General features: G+C 46.6%; 1 long non-coding RNA gene across 1 annotated transcript; it reads left to right on the top strand.

Annotated features, from left to right (window-relative positions):
* The first annotated feature begins 1645 nt into the window (after window positions 1–1645).
* On the top strand, window positions 1646–13132 carry LOC145718945 (uncharacterized). The gene is made up of 4 exons (XR_014142106.1): window positions 1646–1779; window positions 2776–5284; window positions 11198–11400; window positions 12830–13132. It is a non-coding gene; the product is annotated as an uncharacterized LOC145718945 (long non-coding RNA).
* Window positions 13133–13288: the final 156 nt, after the last annotated feature.

Below are 13288 nucleotides of genomic sequence, written 5' to 3'. Positions count from 1 at the left end.
AGGGAGAAGCAGACTCCCTGCTGAGCAGGGAGCCCGATGCGGGACTCGATCCCGGGACTCCAGGATCATGACCTGAGCCGAAGGCAGTCGCTTAACCAACTGAGCCACCCAGGCGCCCCGAGTTTAAAAGAATTCTTTAAAAAAAAGAATTCTTTATATATTAATTCGTCTCTTACCAGATAACTGATGTGCCAACTTTTTCTCCCATTTTGTAGGTTGTCTTTCCCTCTTCTTTTTGATCTATGTATTTTTCTCTAAGCAGTGCTTTAGCTGCATCCCATAAATTTTGGTATGTTGTGTCTTTATTTTCATTCATCTCAAAGTATTTTCTGAATTCCCTTGTGATTTCTTCTTTGACCCATTGGTTATTTAAGATTGTTTTTAATTTCCATGTATTTTTGAATTTGCCAAGTTTCCTTCTGTTCCATGAGTGTTTAAGGAGAATATGTATTTTGCTGCTGGTAGATGTCTGTTAGGTCTCGTGAGTTCATAATGTTATTTGAATCTTCTGTTCCCTTGTCAGTCTTCTGCCTCGTTCTATCCATTACTGAAAGCAAAGTATTGAAATCCTCAACTATGATTGTTTCTTTCAGTTCTGTTAGTCTTGCTTTGTGTATTTGAGGGTTTGATGTTAGTTGTATATATGTTTATAATTGCTCTCTCCTGGTGGAGTGACCCTTTGATCCTTGCAAAATGACCTCCTTTGTCTTGGGGCGCCTGGGTAGCTCAGTTTAGCATCCGACTCTTGGTTTCGGCTCAGGTCATGATCTCGGGTCATGGGATCGAGCTCGTTGAGTTCCAAGCTCTGAATGGAGTCTGCTTATGATTCTTTCTCCCTCTCCCTCCTGCCCCTCTCTACTCACTTGCGTGAATATTTTCTAATGTGACATTTTAGGGCCTTTAAAGATTTTTTTCACTATATATATAATTTTTTTTTAAGATTTTATTTATTTGAGAGAATGTGAGAGAGAGAGAGAGCACAAGACGGGGGAGGGTCAGAGGGAGAAGCAGACTCCCTGCTGAGCAGGGAGCCCGACGCAGGACTCGATCCCAGGACCCTGGGATCATGACCTGAACCGAAGGCAGTCACTTAACTGACTGAGCCACCCGGCGCCCCATTTTTCACTCTATTTTTTGAGTTGCTACCTTAATGGCTGCTCAAGGGTTTACAGTACCAGAATCTATTTCAGATAAGTATTAAATTAATTCCAGTGAGGTATTAGAAATGTGACCCCTATATGGCTCTGTTCCCTCTTCCCCCTCTCGTGTGCTGGGATTGCTGTACTCCTCTCATAGTGTGGAGAGCGGCGTCACAGTCAGTACCTGGAGCAGCTAATCCTTCATAGGCCAAGTGGAAGCCTGTGTGTGCACTTGTGAATTCTTCTTTCACTTAATTGTGTTGCATAAACATTTTCCTTTACCTCACAAACGAGTTTAGACAGAGTCGCACTGAGTTCAGGTTCTCCCTTCCTTCTGCTCTCCTCTCCTGCTTAAAGTGAGAAGTGAGGTCTGTTTCCACTTTGGTGCCGTCCTTGCTGAGGTTTCGTGGACCTCATGCCCTGGGATTCCCAGAGCCTGGCAGCCCCGTCCCCCGTCGTGAGCCAGAGCTGCCAGCGGTGGGGGCTTCGACCTCCTGGTGATAGAGGGAGCCCCTGTCCTTTTGTCCTGAGCCGAAGTCTCATCGCAGAACCTTTTTTTCCTTGGTTTTTCAGGGCAGCCCATGAAGTGCAACCTTCACATGAACGGGAACGTCATCACCTCAGACCAGCCCATCCTGCTGTAAGTTCCAGAGGCAGCGGTGCTGGGGGCTGGGTGGAGCTTTTCTCCTTGTTTGCTCTGTGGGGTTCTTGTCATTCTGCAGAGTAACGTGCCTGCGTCAGCACTTCCTCTGGCATTTCCTCCGTGCTGACGCTGAGTGGGCCGCCCCGGGTGGGCCACCGCGTTGCTGGGTGGTGTACAGTGACCTGTCATTTCCGCAGGGCATTGACCCCACGGGGGCTCATGTTTAGACCTCGTTCTCAGCTTTATAATTCAGAAATGCCTGAGAAGAGAGTGGCGAGCAGACCAGTTGTGTCTTTGTTCCACTGTGGGCTCCATCCAAGTGAATGGAAAATGCTACCTCCTTGTCCCAGACTCTGGTGGAGACAGGCCCCGCTGCCGGCCCTTGTTTTATGACCTGCACCTGCACATACATGCCTGGCCCAGACTGAGGCTTTTTTTGGAGCCTGAGATGCATGAAATGTAGATTGGCAGGACGTCCTTTTATAGAAGAGGAGGCAAAACCTCAGGAAGGTATTAGACTTGCCAAGGTGGGTGGGGCAGGCAGACTTTGAAATTTAGAAAGACCAGAATTTGAACCTCAGATAATGAATTGTGTGATTTGGACGAGTGTTTTAAGCTGCACTCCAGGAGTAAGTTGTATTCTGGAAAATGTGGGTTTTACGACCTAGTAAGTTTGGGCTAAACAGAGTGAAGCCGATTTCTTGACTTCAAGCCTTCTCTAACTACGTAATAAGCTGATGTGTATGTGATCGTCTCTAAAGGGCATGCAGCATTTCCTAAAGTTAAAACCCCAGATCACAACAGGCTGCATTTCAATTTTGTCAACTGCAAATTAAAAAATGATGGATTTGCCATAAAATGTCATGAGATCAGGAGGTACAAAAAGCATTATGTTCAGCACCTAGCTCTCATAACAGACTTAGTAAATGATGGGCTCCCTTCCCATCTGAGGGAAAACTGACAAGGATTTTGACTCGACTCTGCTCCCCACAGACGGCTGAGTGACAGCCCCTCAGTGAAGAAGGAGACTGAGCTGCCTCGCAGGGTGAATTCTACCGCCTCATCTAACCCTCCTGCCGAAGTGGACCCTGACACCATCCTGAAAGCGCTCTTCAAGTCTTCAGGGGCGTCTGTGACGACACAGCCCACAGAATTCAAAATCAAACTTTGAGCTGGAGGGGCGGGAGGGTGAGGCAGCCAGAAGCAGGGGCAGAGGAGGGTGGCTCTGTTTCCTAAAGCAAAGCTTGTGACCAATGGGCCGTTGGACTGGAGGCCCCTGAGCGTGGGAAGGGTTGCCAGGGGTAGGGCGCTTCCTCACTGGACAGGACCCACCTTTCTGTGTTGTGTTCTACCCTGTGCTCTTCTGTACGTTAACATTTCCTGTAGTCTGTTTCTTCTCCCTCCACCTCATCACCAAGGTAGGCTTGTGTTGCTCAGTGTCTCTCCCCCTCATCTCAGCCCCAAACTGATTTCTTGTTTGAAAATGGTACCCTAAGTTCTCTGGATGGCTTTCTTGTGGCCCCGTGGAATGCAGGGCAGGGGCCTCTGCGAAGGACACCTTTTTCTCCAGGAGGCGAGGAGTTGCCTCCCCTTTCTCTTTTTTAAACTTTCAAATGAAGTGGGGAGTGGGAGCCCCTGCCCTCCTAGTTCCGGGAAGCCAGGTCAGCTCGAGAGCTGTGCCAGTCACCTGCCTGGTTATTGCGGGTGGCCCGGGCGGGGATCAGGCCACAGCCCTCTTGTCCTTGCGTCACGATTGGCTCTAGACAGTGTGGTCTGGAGAGGGCCATGTGGCAAGGGCAGGTGAGGCTGCCACTCTGCTGGGAAGAGCATCCCCAGTCCTTGCTGCGCTGTCTTCTGGCGGCTCACGGTCTGTTCTTGAGTTCACGTCTCCCTGTCCTTGCATCCTGCCGTGTGCCCCACCCCAGCTCTCAGCCTTCTGGGTCTCATTGCCAGGAGAAGTGTGCATCATCAGCCCTCCCAGTTCTCACCTGGCACAGCGCTTGTCACACCTGGTTTGGGTGCAAATGCCAGCTCTCTGCTAGTTGGATTTTTTTTTTTTTTTTTTTAAAGGTCTGCCTCTTGTTTTGTGACACTGAGGGTCTGGGGATTATTTGAATGGGAGATACTGGCTTGCTCCTGGCTCTTCCTTTCTGGCCTCAGATGCCTACAGGACAGTAGGGATGCTGAGAGAGGCACAGATCCACCTGCCACCAAGGGGCACTGTTCCCAGTGTTGTGACTGACCCATCCTTCCATGACCAGAGGGGTCTTTCCCTGCCTTGGCAGTGAAGGGCGCAGGGAGTGCTGGGTGGTAGGCAGGGTGTGGAGAGAGCAGAGCAGCCCTTCCAGGTGAGTTGGGGCAGAACTGTAGCCCCCAGGGGCAGCCCCTAACTGAATACCAGGACAGCATGGCGTCACTGGCCTCCTCAGTCTCCTGCTGCTTTGTTGGGACTGCAGAGGGAATCCAGGTGGCAGACCTGGAGCGAGTTGGGCAGCAGGGCTCGGGGAGCTCTTCAGAATCAGTAGCAAGTGAGCACTGTGAAAGGCACGAGTCTAGGAAGTAGAGGGGACCTGAGACACTTAAGAGCCTTTTGTGGCCTGCTTGCGACCAGCCCAGTGAAGAAAAATCTGGAAACTCATGTTTCCAGAGTTCGGTCTGTAAGCAGGAAGGACCCAGGCTTTGAGCACCGTTCAGTCCTCCAGCTCTAAGACTGCTCAGGCCTTGGAAGTCAGTGGGGGGTACCTGATGGCGCTCCACCTTCTGGTTCTTCAAAGAATGCTGCTTTTGTTCCCTTGTTCCCTTTTCCCCCTTGGAACGGGTGCAAACGCAGCTGGAAGACATTCCTCCTACACTTGCCCCTTCCTGATCCATGAGAACACCTACAAGGCAGTAGGACCTGGTTTCTCAGGTACTGGGGACAGTTGGATCACTGCTTGGACTCTGCTTCAAGTAGGGATGGTAAATATCCTGCCTGCATGGCTTTACCCTCCTCTCACCCCTCCTCCCCCTCTCCCCCCTCCTCCCCCTCTCCTCCCTCCCCCCCCCCCAAGTCCCGTGCCAGGCTGCTCTGGCTATCACAGAGTTCATGAGCCTAGCTGCAGCCTCCTGGACCCTGTCCTCTGGATAGCCATATGGTACATTACAGGGTGGAGCCTATTTGCCTCCCCTGCTCTACAGGGTGTCATCATGGGAAATGGAAGAGAAGGTGGTGGGCCAGTCCTTGCGTCCCTCTCCAACTCCCACCCCTCCACATTCCTCATGTGTATCTCTTGTTCAAAAGGAGAGGAAGAGACATTAAGGGATGGAGGAGACTATATGTTACTTACCCATTTCTGAATAAATTTGTTATTCCTACCTCTGAGCTGTTCTTTCTTAAAGGATTCTAAATGACCTTGTGGGACCTGGCACCAGAAAACAGGAATTTGCTTTCCTACTCACCAGCTACGATCTTGGGGCAGTTCCTCACAGGACTTGCTGAACCCCCATCTCCATAGCAGAGGATGTGAGCATCAATGTCTGTGAAGTACCTGGCACAGTAACTCCGTATGTCCTGGGCCTAAAGTGCCTCCTCACTAGGTATTAGCACGATCAGCTCCAGCATAGAATTAGGTCTGTTCATAGGGAATAGGAGAGCCTGAATTTTGCCTTGGTTTGAAGACATCAAATTTCATAGGTGAAATTTCTCTCTCAGATCAATTATGCATTAGAAAAAAATTAATTTGCTGATGGTTTTTGTGTGGTTTACCATCTTTGCACATAGTCATATTGTGCAACTCACCACCATCCATCCCCATAACCCTTCATCTTGTAGAACTGAAATGCTATTTCCATTCAACAGTGACTCTCCATCTTCCCCTCCTGCAGACCCTGGCAACCATTTTTACACTTTCTAAGATTTTGATTACTCATACAAGTAGATTGGTACAGTATTTATCTGTCATGGACCGGCTTATTTCATTCAGCATCATGTCCTCAAGCTTCTCCCATGTAGCCTATATCAGGATTTTCTTCTTTAAAGTTGAATACTACTTTGTATGTGTGTGTATACCACATTTTGCTTATTCATCTGTGGACAATTGGATTGTTTCCATGTTTTAGCTATTGTGAATAATGCTGATGTGAACACAGGTGTACAGATCTCTCTTTAAGACCCTGCTTTCAGGGGCACCTGGGTGGCTCAGTCGGTTAAGCGTCCGACTCTTGATTTCAGCTGAGGTCGTGCTCTCAGGGTTTTGAGATCAAGCCCCAGGTCAAGCTCCGCGCAGGGCATGGAGCCTGTTTAAGATTCTCTCCGCCCTCCCCCCACCTCTACCTCTACCTCTCTCTCTCAAAAAGAAAAAAGACCATGCTTTCAATTTTTGGGGGTCCATACCCAGAAGTGGAATTGCTAAATCCTATGGTAATTCTGTTAGTAATTCGAGGAATTGCTTTTCCAGTTTCCACAGCGGCTATACCATTTTTATATTTTCATATTGGTTTATTAAGGTATAACTGGAACAGCTCCTCTTCTGGGAAGGTAGAATGGAAGTACTTAATGCCTATCCTTTCCACTAAATCGAATTCTGGAGATTTTATATAAAACAAACATAAGCCTGGAAGGTGGAGAGAAGGCAGACTGGCTGGGGACCTTGGGACCCTGGGACCCAAGGAATTACTGGCACTGAGCTCCCTGAGTTTTCTTTTTGCTTCACATCTCAAACTGGATGGTGAAAAGGCAGACAAAACCCCAAATAAGGGCCAGAAAAAGAAGAGCTTAGCAAGACTACAGCCAAACCACAGAGGAAACTACCCTGACTTCAACATAAGCCAAGTTGGGAGATTAGGTTTCCATCCTCACTAGGCTGTATTGGGGGCACCCCAAAATTCCTGTTGGGGTGGTGTCCGAGAAGGCCAAGCAGGGAGCTGGAACTTTAAATTGGTGTCAGTGGAGACTATAGGAGGAGAAATGAGGCACCTTAGCCCCTTCCAAGCAGGGTGTTCTAAGTACAAGTGTAATGGGATGATGGAACTCACCCCCACAAGGCAGTACCTAGGAGGCACTCCCACCCTGGGTGTCAGCAGACATCAAGCAAGGACCCTGAACTCCAACCACACCTGGCAGTAATTAAGTGGTGCCTTTCCAGCCCCATCAGAGGAGGTGTGCTGTAACAGAAAATCTAAATAAGATGCAGTCTTTTTTTTTTAAGATTTTATTTATTCACCTGACAGACAGTGAGGGAACACAAGCAGGGGGAGAGGGAGAGGCAGGCTTCCTGCAGAGCAGGGAGTCCGACGCGGGGCCTGATCCCAGGACCCTGGGATCATGACCCGAGCCGAAGGCAGACGCCTAATGACTGAGCCACCCAGGCGCCCCAAGATGCAGTCTTTATAACAACCCAAAATGTCCATGTTTCGGTCAAAAATGGACTGAAAAGACAAGGAAAATAGAAAACGGGGTGAAGAGACAACACTGAGATGAGAGATGTTAGAATTATCAGGCAAGGATTTAAAAGCAGTCATCATAAAAGTGTCAGCAAACAATGAACACACTTGAAACAAGTGGAAAAAAATACGAAGTCTCAGCAAATAAAATAGAAGGATCATTTAGAGCTGAAAAATACAATTACCAAAGAAGTAGTAGAGAAAGAATCCTTGAACTTGGAAGGTAAAACAATAGAAATTAACAAATCTGAACAGAAAGGAAATACTTAAAAAAAGACTTCAGGGACTTATGACAAAAAAATCTAAAATCTAAAAAATCAAGAGTACCAGAAGGAGGGAAGAAAAATTGTGGCTGAAGTAGTTGAAGTAATAGCCATATACTCACCAGAAATGGTGAAAGATCTAAACCTGTAGATTCAAGAAGCTCTAAGAATCCCAAACAAATCCAAAGAAATTAACACCAAGACACTTCACAGCCAAACTTCTGAAAACTAGACAAAAATTTTAAAAGCAAAAGAAAATGACACCTATAAGGGAAAAACAATGTGACAGGTCCCTCAACAGAAACCATGAGGCCAGAAGAAAGTGGCACACTTAACAAAGTTGGGTCAACCGAGAATTCTACATCCAGCAAAAAAATATCTTTCAGGGTTCAGGGGTAATTCAGACATTCTAAGATAAAGGAAAACTAGGGGAATTTGTTGCCTGCAGACCTACCCTAAAATAATGGCTAAAAAAGCTCTCTCAACTTGAAAAAATAAAAGAAGGAAACTTTGTGTATCAGAAAGGAAGGTAGAACAAAAGAAATAGTAAAACTATAGGTAAATAAAATACTTTTCTTCTCTTGAGTTTTCTAAATTGTTAAGTTGAAACCAAAATCATAACATTGATGTGGTTCTCGATGTACATAGAGGAAATATTTAAAGCGATTACTTTATAAATAGGGGAGGGCAAAGGGAAATAGAGGGAAGTTTTCTACATTTTGCCCAAACTGGTAAAATGTCAACAATAATATGTGGTAGTAACTTAAGTATATATGATGAGATCCCTAGGGTAATCACTAAAAACGATAATACAAGCAGAAACACTACAGATAGATAAAAATGAATTTCTAAAAAAAAATGTTCAAGTTAACCACAGGAAGGCAAGAAAAAAAAGACAAAATGTGAGATTATATCACTAAGATCACTATATCAAATGTAAATGGTATATATCTCCATTGAAAGACAGAGATTGGCAAAGTGAGTGAAAGAACATGCCCTAATTTATATGCTATCTGCAAGAGACACATTGAATATGACAATATAAGGTTGAAAGCAAAAGGATTGAAAAATATATATCATGCCAACAATCCCCAAAAAGTAGCTGTGTTAGTATCAGATCTGTTAGACTTCAGAGCAAAGAAAGTTACCAGAGATAGAGGAACATTATATAATGAAAAAAAGGGTTGATCTACCAAGAAGTATAATCCTAAATACATATTTACCAAGTAACAGAGCTGCAAATCATGTGATGCAAAACCTGATAGAATTGGAATAGCAAATCCACACGTACACTTAAAGACTTCAACACCCCTTGCAACAATAGGTAGAACTAGACAAAGTCAGGGATGTAGAAGAACTTAACACCACCAACCAAGAGGATCCAATCAACAAAGAATATTCCACCCAACAACAGAAGACATTCTTTTCAAATACCATGGGACATAGACCAAGATAGACCATGTCCTGGCCCATAAAACAAATCTCAACAAGTGTAAAAGAATTAAGTTCATACAGTGTGTTCTTTGGTCACAGTGAAATCAGTAATCCCTGGGTTAAATATTGAAAGCTTTCCCTCTATGATTGGAGACAAGACAAGGATGTCTGCTTTTACCACTTCTGTTTAATATTGGAGGCTCTAGCCAGGGGGATTGGGGTAGGGGAGGAGTCAGGGAGTTGCAGAGAAAAGCATGCAGATTGGAAAGAAAAAAGTAAAATTATCTCTATTTGTAGATGACAGGGTCTTTATACAGAAAATGTTAAGGAAGCCACTGAAAGACTACTAGAATTAATAAACAGCAGGGTTGCAGAATGCAAGGTCAATTGATAAAGTGAGTAATCTAAAACTCATATTAGAAAACAATTCCACTCAGCAGAGAATCAATAAAATAGGATAAATTTAATACTTAAATAAGTGTACTTAAAATAAATGTAAAACTTACATCCTGAAAACTACAAAACATTGTTGAACGAATTTAAAGGGATCCTGAGTAGCCAAAACCATCTTGAAAAAGAAGAGAGTTGAAGAACTCACACTTCCAGATTTCAAAACTTAAGTAAAATGCTACAGTAATCAAGACAGTGTGGTACTAGCATAAGGATAGACATACAGACCAATGGAATAGAATGGAGAGTCCAAAATTAAAGCCTCATGTATCTGGTCCATTAATTTTCAGCAAAGGTGCCAAGACAATTAATTCAGCGGGGGAAAGAATAGTCTTTAACAAATGGTGCAGACAACTGGATTCCCTCAAAAAATAAATTTAACTTCATCAAAAATTTAAAAACTTTTGTACCTTTAAGAAAGTGAAAGGACGGGCGCCTGGGTGGCTCAGTTGGTTAAGCGACAGCCTTCGGCTCAGGTCATGATCCTGGCTGGAGTCCCGGGATCGAGTCCCGCATTGGGCTCCCTGCTCGGCAGGGAGTCTGCTTCTCCCTCTGACCGACCCTCCTCCCTCTCATGCTCTCTGTCTCTCATTCTCTCTGTCTCAAATAAATAAATAAAATCTTTAAAAAAAAAAAAAGTGAAAGGACAACCCACAGGAGAGAATATTTGCAAGTCACGTATTTGATGAGGGAATTGCACCCAGGAAAGATGAACTCTTACAACGCAACAATAAAAGTACAAATAACCCAGTAAAAAATGTGCAGACTCTGAGTAGACATTTCTCAACAAAAAACCCACACAAATGGCCAATGAACACATGAAAAGATGCTCAACATCACTCATGATCAGGGAAATGTAAATCAAAACCTAATGAGATACCACTATACAATCATTAGGATGGCTATACCCAAAATAAAGACATAAATAATGGTGAGGATGTGGAGAATTTGAAAACCTCATACTTTGCTGGTGGGACTTTAAAATGATGCAGCCACTTTGGAAAACAGTCTGGCAGGTCCTCAAAAAAGAAAACATAGTTACTGTAATGATCAAGAAATTCTCCTAGATACGTATCCAAGAGAGATTAAAACATGTCTGCACAAAAGTTGCATAGAATATTCATAGCAACATTATTCACAATAGCCAAAAGTAGAAACAACCCAAATGTCCACAGGCATATATGGATAAGCAAAATGTGATCTATACCTACAATGAAATATTATTCAGCCTTGAAAAGGAAGGAAATTCTGAGACCTGCTATTACGTGGATTAACCATGAAAACATGCTAAATGGAATAAGCCAGACACAAAAGGACACATATTGTATGATTCCATTTATATGAAGTATCTAGAGCAGTCAAATTCATAGAAACAAAGTAAAATGGTGGTTACCAGGGGCTGGGGGAAGGAGGGAACAGGTACAGAGTTTCAATTTGGGAGGATGAAACATTCCGGAGGGCGGTTGCACAATAATGAGAATATACTTAATGCCCCTGAATTGTACACTTTAAAGTGGTTAAGGGGCGCCTGGGTGGCTCAGTTGGTTAAGCGACTGCCTTCGGCTCAGGTCATGATCCCAGGGTCCTGGGATCGAGCCCCACATCGGACTCCCTGCTCCTAGCGGAAGCCTGCTTCTCCCTCTCCCGCTCCCCTTGCTTGTGTTCCCTCTCTCGGTGTGTCTCTCTTTGTCAAATAAATAAAATCTTAAAAAAAAAAAAAAAAAGTGGTGAAAACGGCCAACTTCAATGAGGTCTTCACTGCTATTTGTGGAATGGAAGAATGGAAGGTTGAGTTCCCGCCACGGCAACATTTACTCACACATTTACGTGCTCGTCATTCCGAGCAGACAAAGGCGGCGCCTGGAAGGTACCAGGGCCAGAAGGTGGGCCCCACGCGCCGCCGTGGTCATGGAAACGCGCACGCTCCCAGCGCCGAACTGCAACTCCCAGCGGCCTCCGCAGCTTCCGGTTGGCAAGATGGTGGCGCGCAGGAGGAAGCGTGGGGAGCGGGACTCAGAGCAGGGGATTCCGAGCCCTCCCGGTTACTCCGGTGAGTCGCGGCGGCCAGGCTTCCCCGGGAGGTGGCTCGGGCGTCGGCGGTGGCTCCGGACTCCCGCGCGGTTGGGTGTGAGGCCCGGTAGCCCCGAGGTCCCGGCCGCTGCGCTCTGCTCGCGTCTGGCGGCACTCTCCCGGGACGAGCCCATTTTGGCCACCGCTTCCCTTGGGTAAACCCCTGTCTATCCACACTCTTCCCCCGGACGAGTGAGCCCACCGCTTCTTATCACCTCTCCCACTCCTAGTCTGGCCCCTATCAGCCCTCACCCGGCTGTGCCCTCCTAACTGGTTCTCCTGATTTTGTTCTTGCCCTTGCCTTCTGTTCGCCCACGTGCCGGAATGTGCGTTCTAAAGTCAGATTTAGATCAGATTTTGCCTCACACGCCTGCCTGTATACCCCCATACCCACTGAACTCCCTCCAGTGGTTTTACAAGTTAGCACCTAAAACAAAACCCGAACTTAGTGACTTGTGTGGCCCTGCACGTTCTGGCTCAGCCGACCTAGAGCTCTTTCTGTTCCTCTGGAGCAACAATCTCTTTACACCCTCAGGGTTTTTGCACTTGAGGTGCCCTTTTCACACAGCTGTGCCCTGTGACTTTAATGTTAGTTTCTCAAAGAGGCCGTTCCGACGCCTAGCTAAAGGCTTCTGCCACGCAACCACTCTGCACTGTTTTCCCCTTTCTTTCCTATTTGATAGGATCTTGTTACGTGCTTCTTTGTTCATTGCCTTCTCCTACTCTCATGTGAGCGTCCCGAGCACAGATGCTGCAGCTGTATCCCCAGTGTGCTCTGAAGAAGGCCGTGAGAAAAACAGAAAACAGCCCCTAGCATTATGGGAATGTGAGCCATTATCAAATGATCACACAGATAGAGACTTAGAGACCGGGAGAGGTTGTCAAGGCACAGAGCAGGTGGATCTAACTCAGCACGTAAGGCTCTCTGAGGAAGTAAAGTTAAACGTGAAGAATGGGCGGAGGGTAGAAGGTTGACGTTTCAGGTAAGGAAACGTGTGAGCTTGGGTGAGGCCTGGGCTTACTGGAGGGATAGAGAGAAGGCAGAGTGGCAGGCCCCGCACAGTGGTGGGGGGAGGGCTTGGCAAAAAGATGTGAAAGGTGGTCAGGGTCTGGCAAGGCCTCCAGCTGATGTCAGGATTTTGGTGTTGACCCCAGGAGCATCAGGGTTTGGACTCCCCTCTCATTTTGCTCCCCACCTGTAATAATTGCCTGTTCTCTCCCCCACCTGCTTGGGTGCCCCTCCTGGGCAGGTTCTCTGTTCATTCACTCTCACAGCCTGCACAGTACCCTGCACAGGCCTGGCCTAGGGGAAGGGCTCAGTGATGGAATGGACAGACAGATGGGACTAGAAAGGGACAGCCTGAGCTTGATTTTCATGCCATCCTTCCCTGCCTCCATTTCCTGTCCAGCCATCCCGATCAAGTTCTCAGAAAAGCAGCAGGCTTTTCACTACCTCTATGTGAGAGAGCACAGAGTTCGAGAAGGCACCAAGTCTTCCTGGCCTCAGAAGCGGACCCTCTTTGTTCTCAATGTGCCCCCATACTGCACAGAGGTGAGCTGGTGTCTGGGAGGGAACCTCTAAGGCTGGCCAGGAGCTCCAGGCAGGGTTGGGTTCCCACTGGCCTCCACCAGGTCCTTATTGGGAGATGGAAGCATCTAACTGAAGCCCCAAGGGAGGGCAGCTAGAGGGCTGCTGCTTCTGTCTCTTGTGACAGGAAATGGCTTTTTATTTATTTTTTTTAAAGATTTTATTTATTTGACAGAGAGAGACACAGTGAGAGAGGGAACACAAGCAGGGGGAGTGGGGGAGGGAGAAGCAGGCTTCCCGCTGAGCAGGGAGCCCGATGCGGGGCTCGATCCCAGGACCC

The sequence above is a fragment of the Leptonychotes weddellii genome, unplaced genomic scaffold (assembly GCF_054177405.1).
Source record: "Leptonychotes weddellii isolate Sample4059 unplaced genomic scaffold, ASM5417740v2 HiC_scaffold_2608, whole genome shotgun sequence".
In the NCBI taxonomy this organism is placed as follows: Eukaryota; Metazoa; Chordata; class Mammalia; order Carnivora; family Phocidae; genus Leptonychotes; species Leptonychotes weddellii.
Note: the sequence above shows the minus strand (reverse complement) of the source record. Positions and strands in the feature narration are given on the sequence as shown.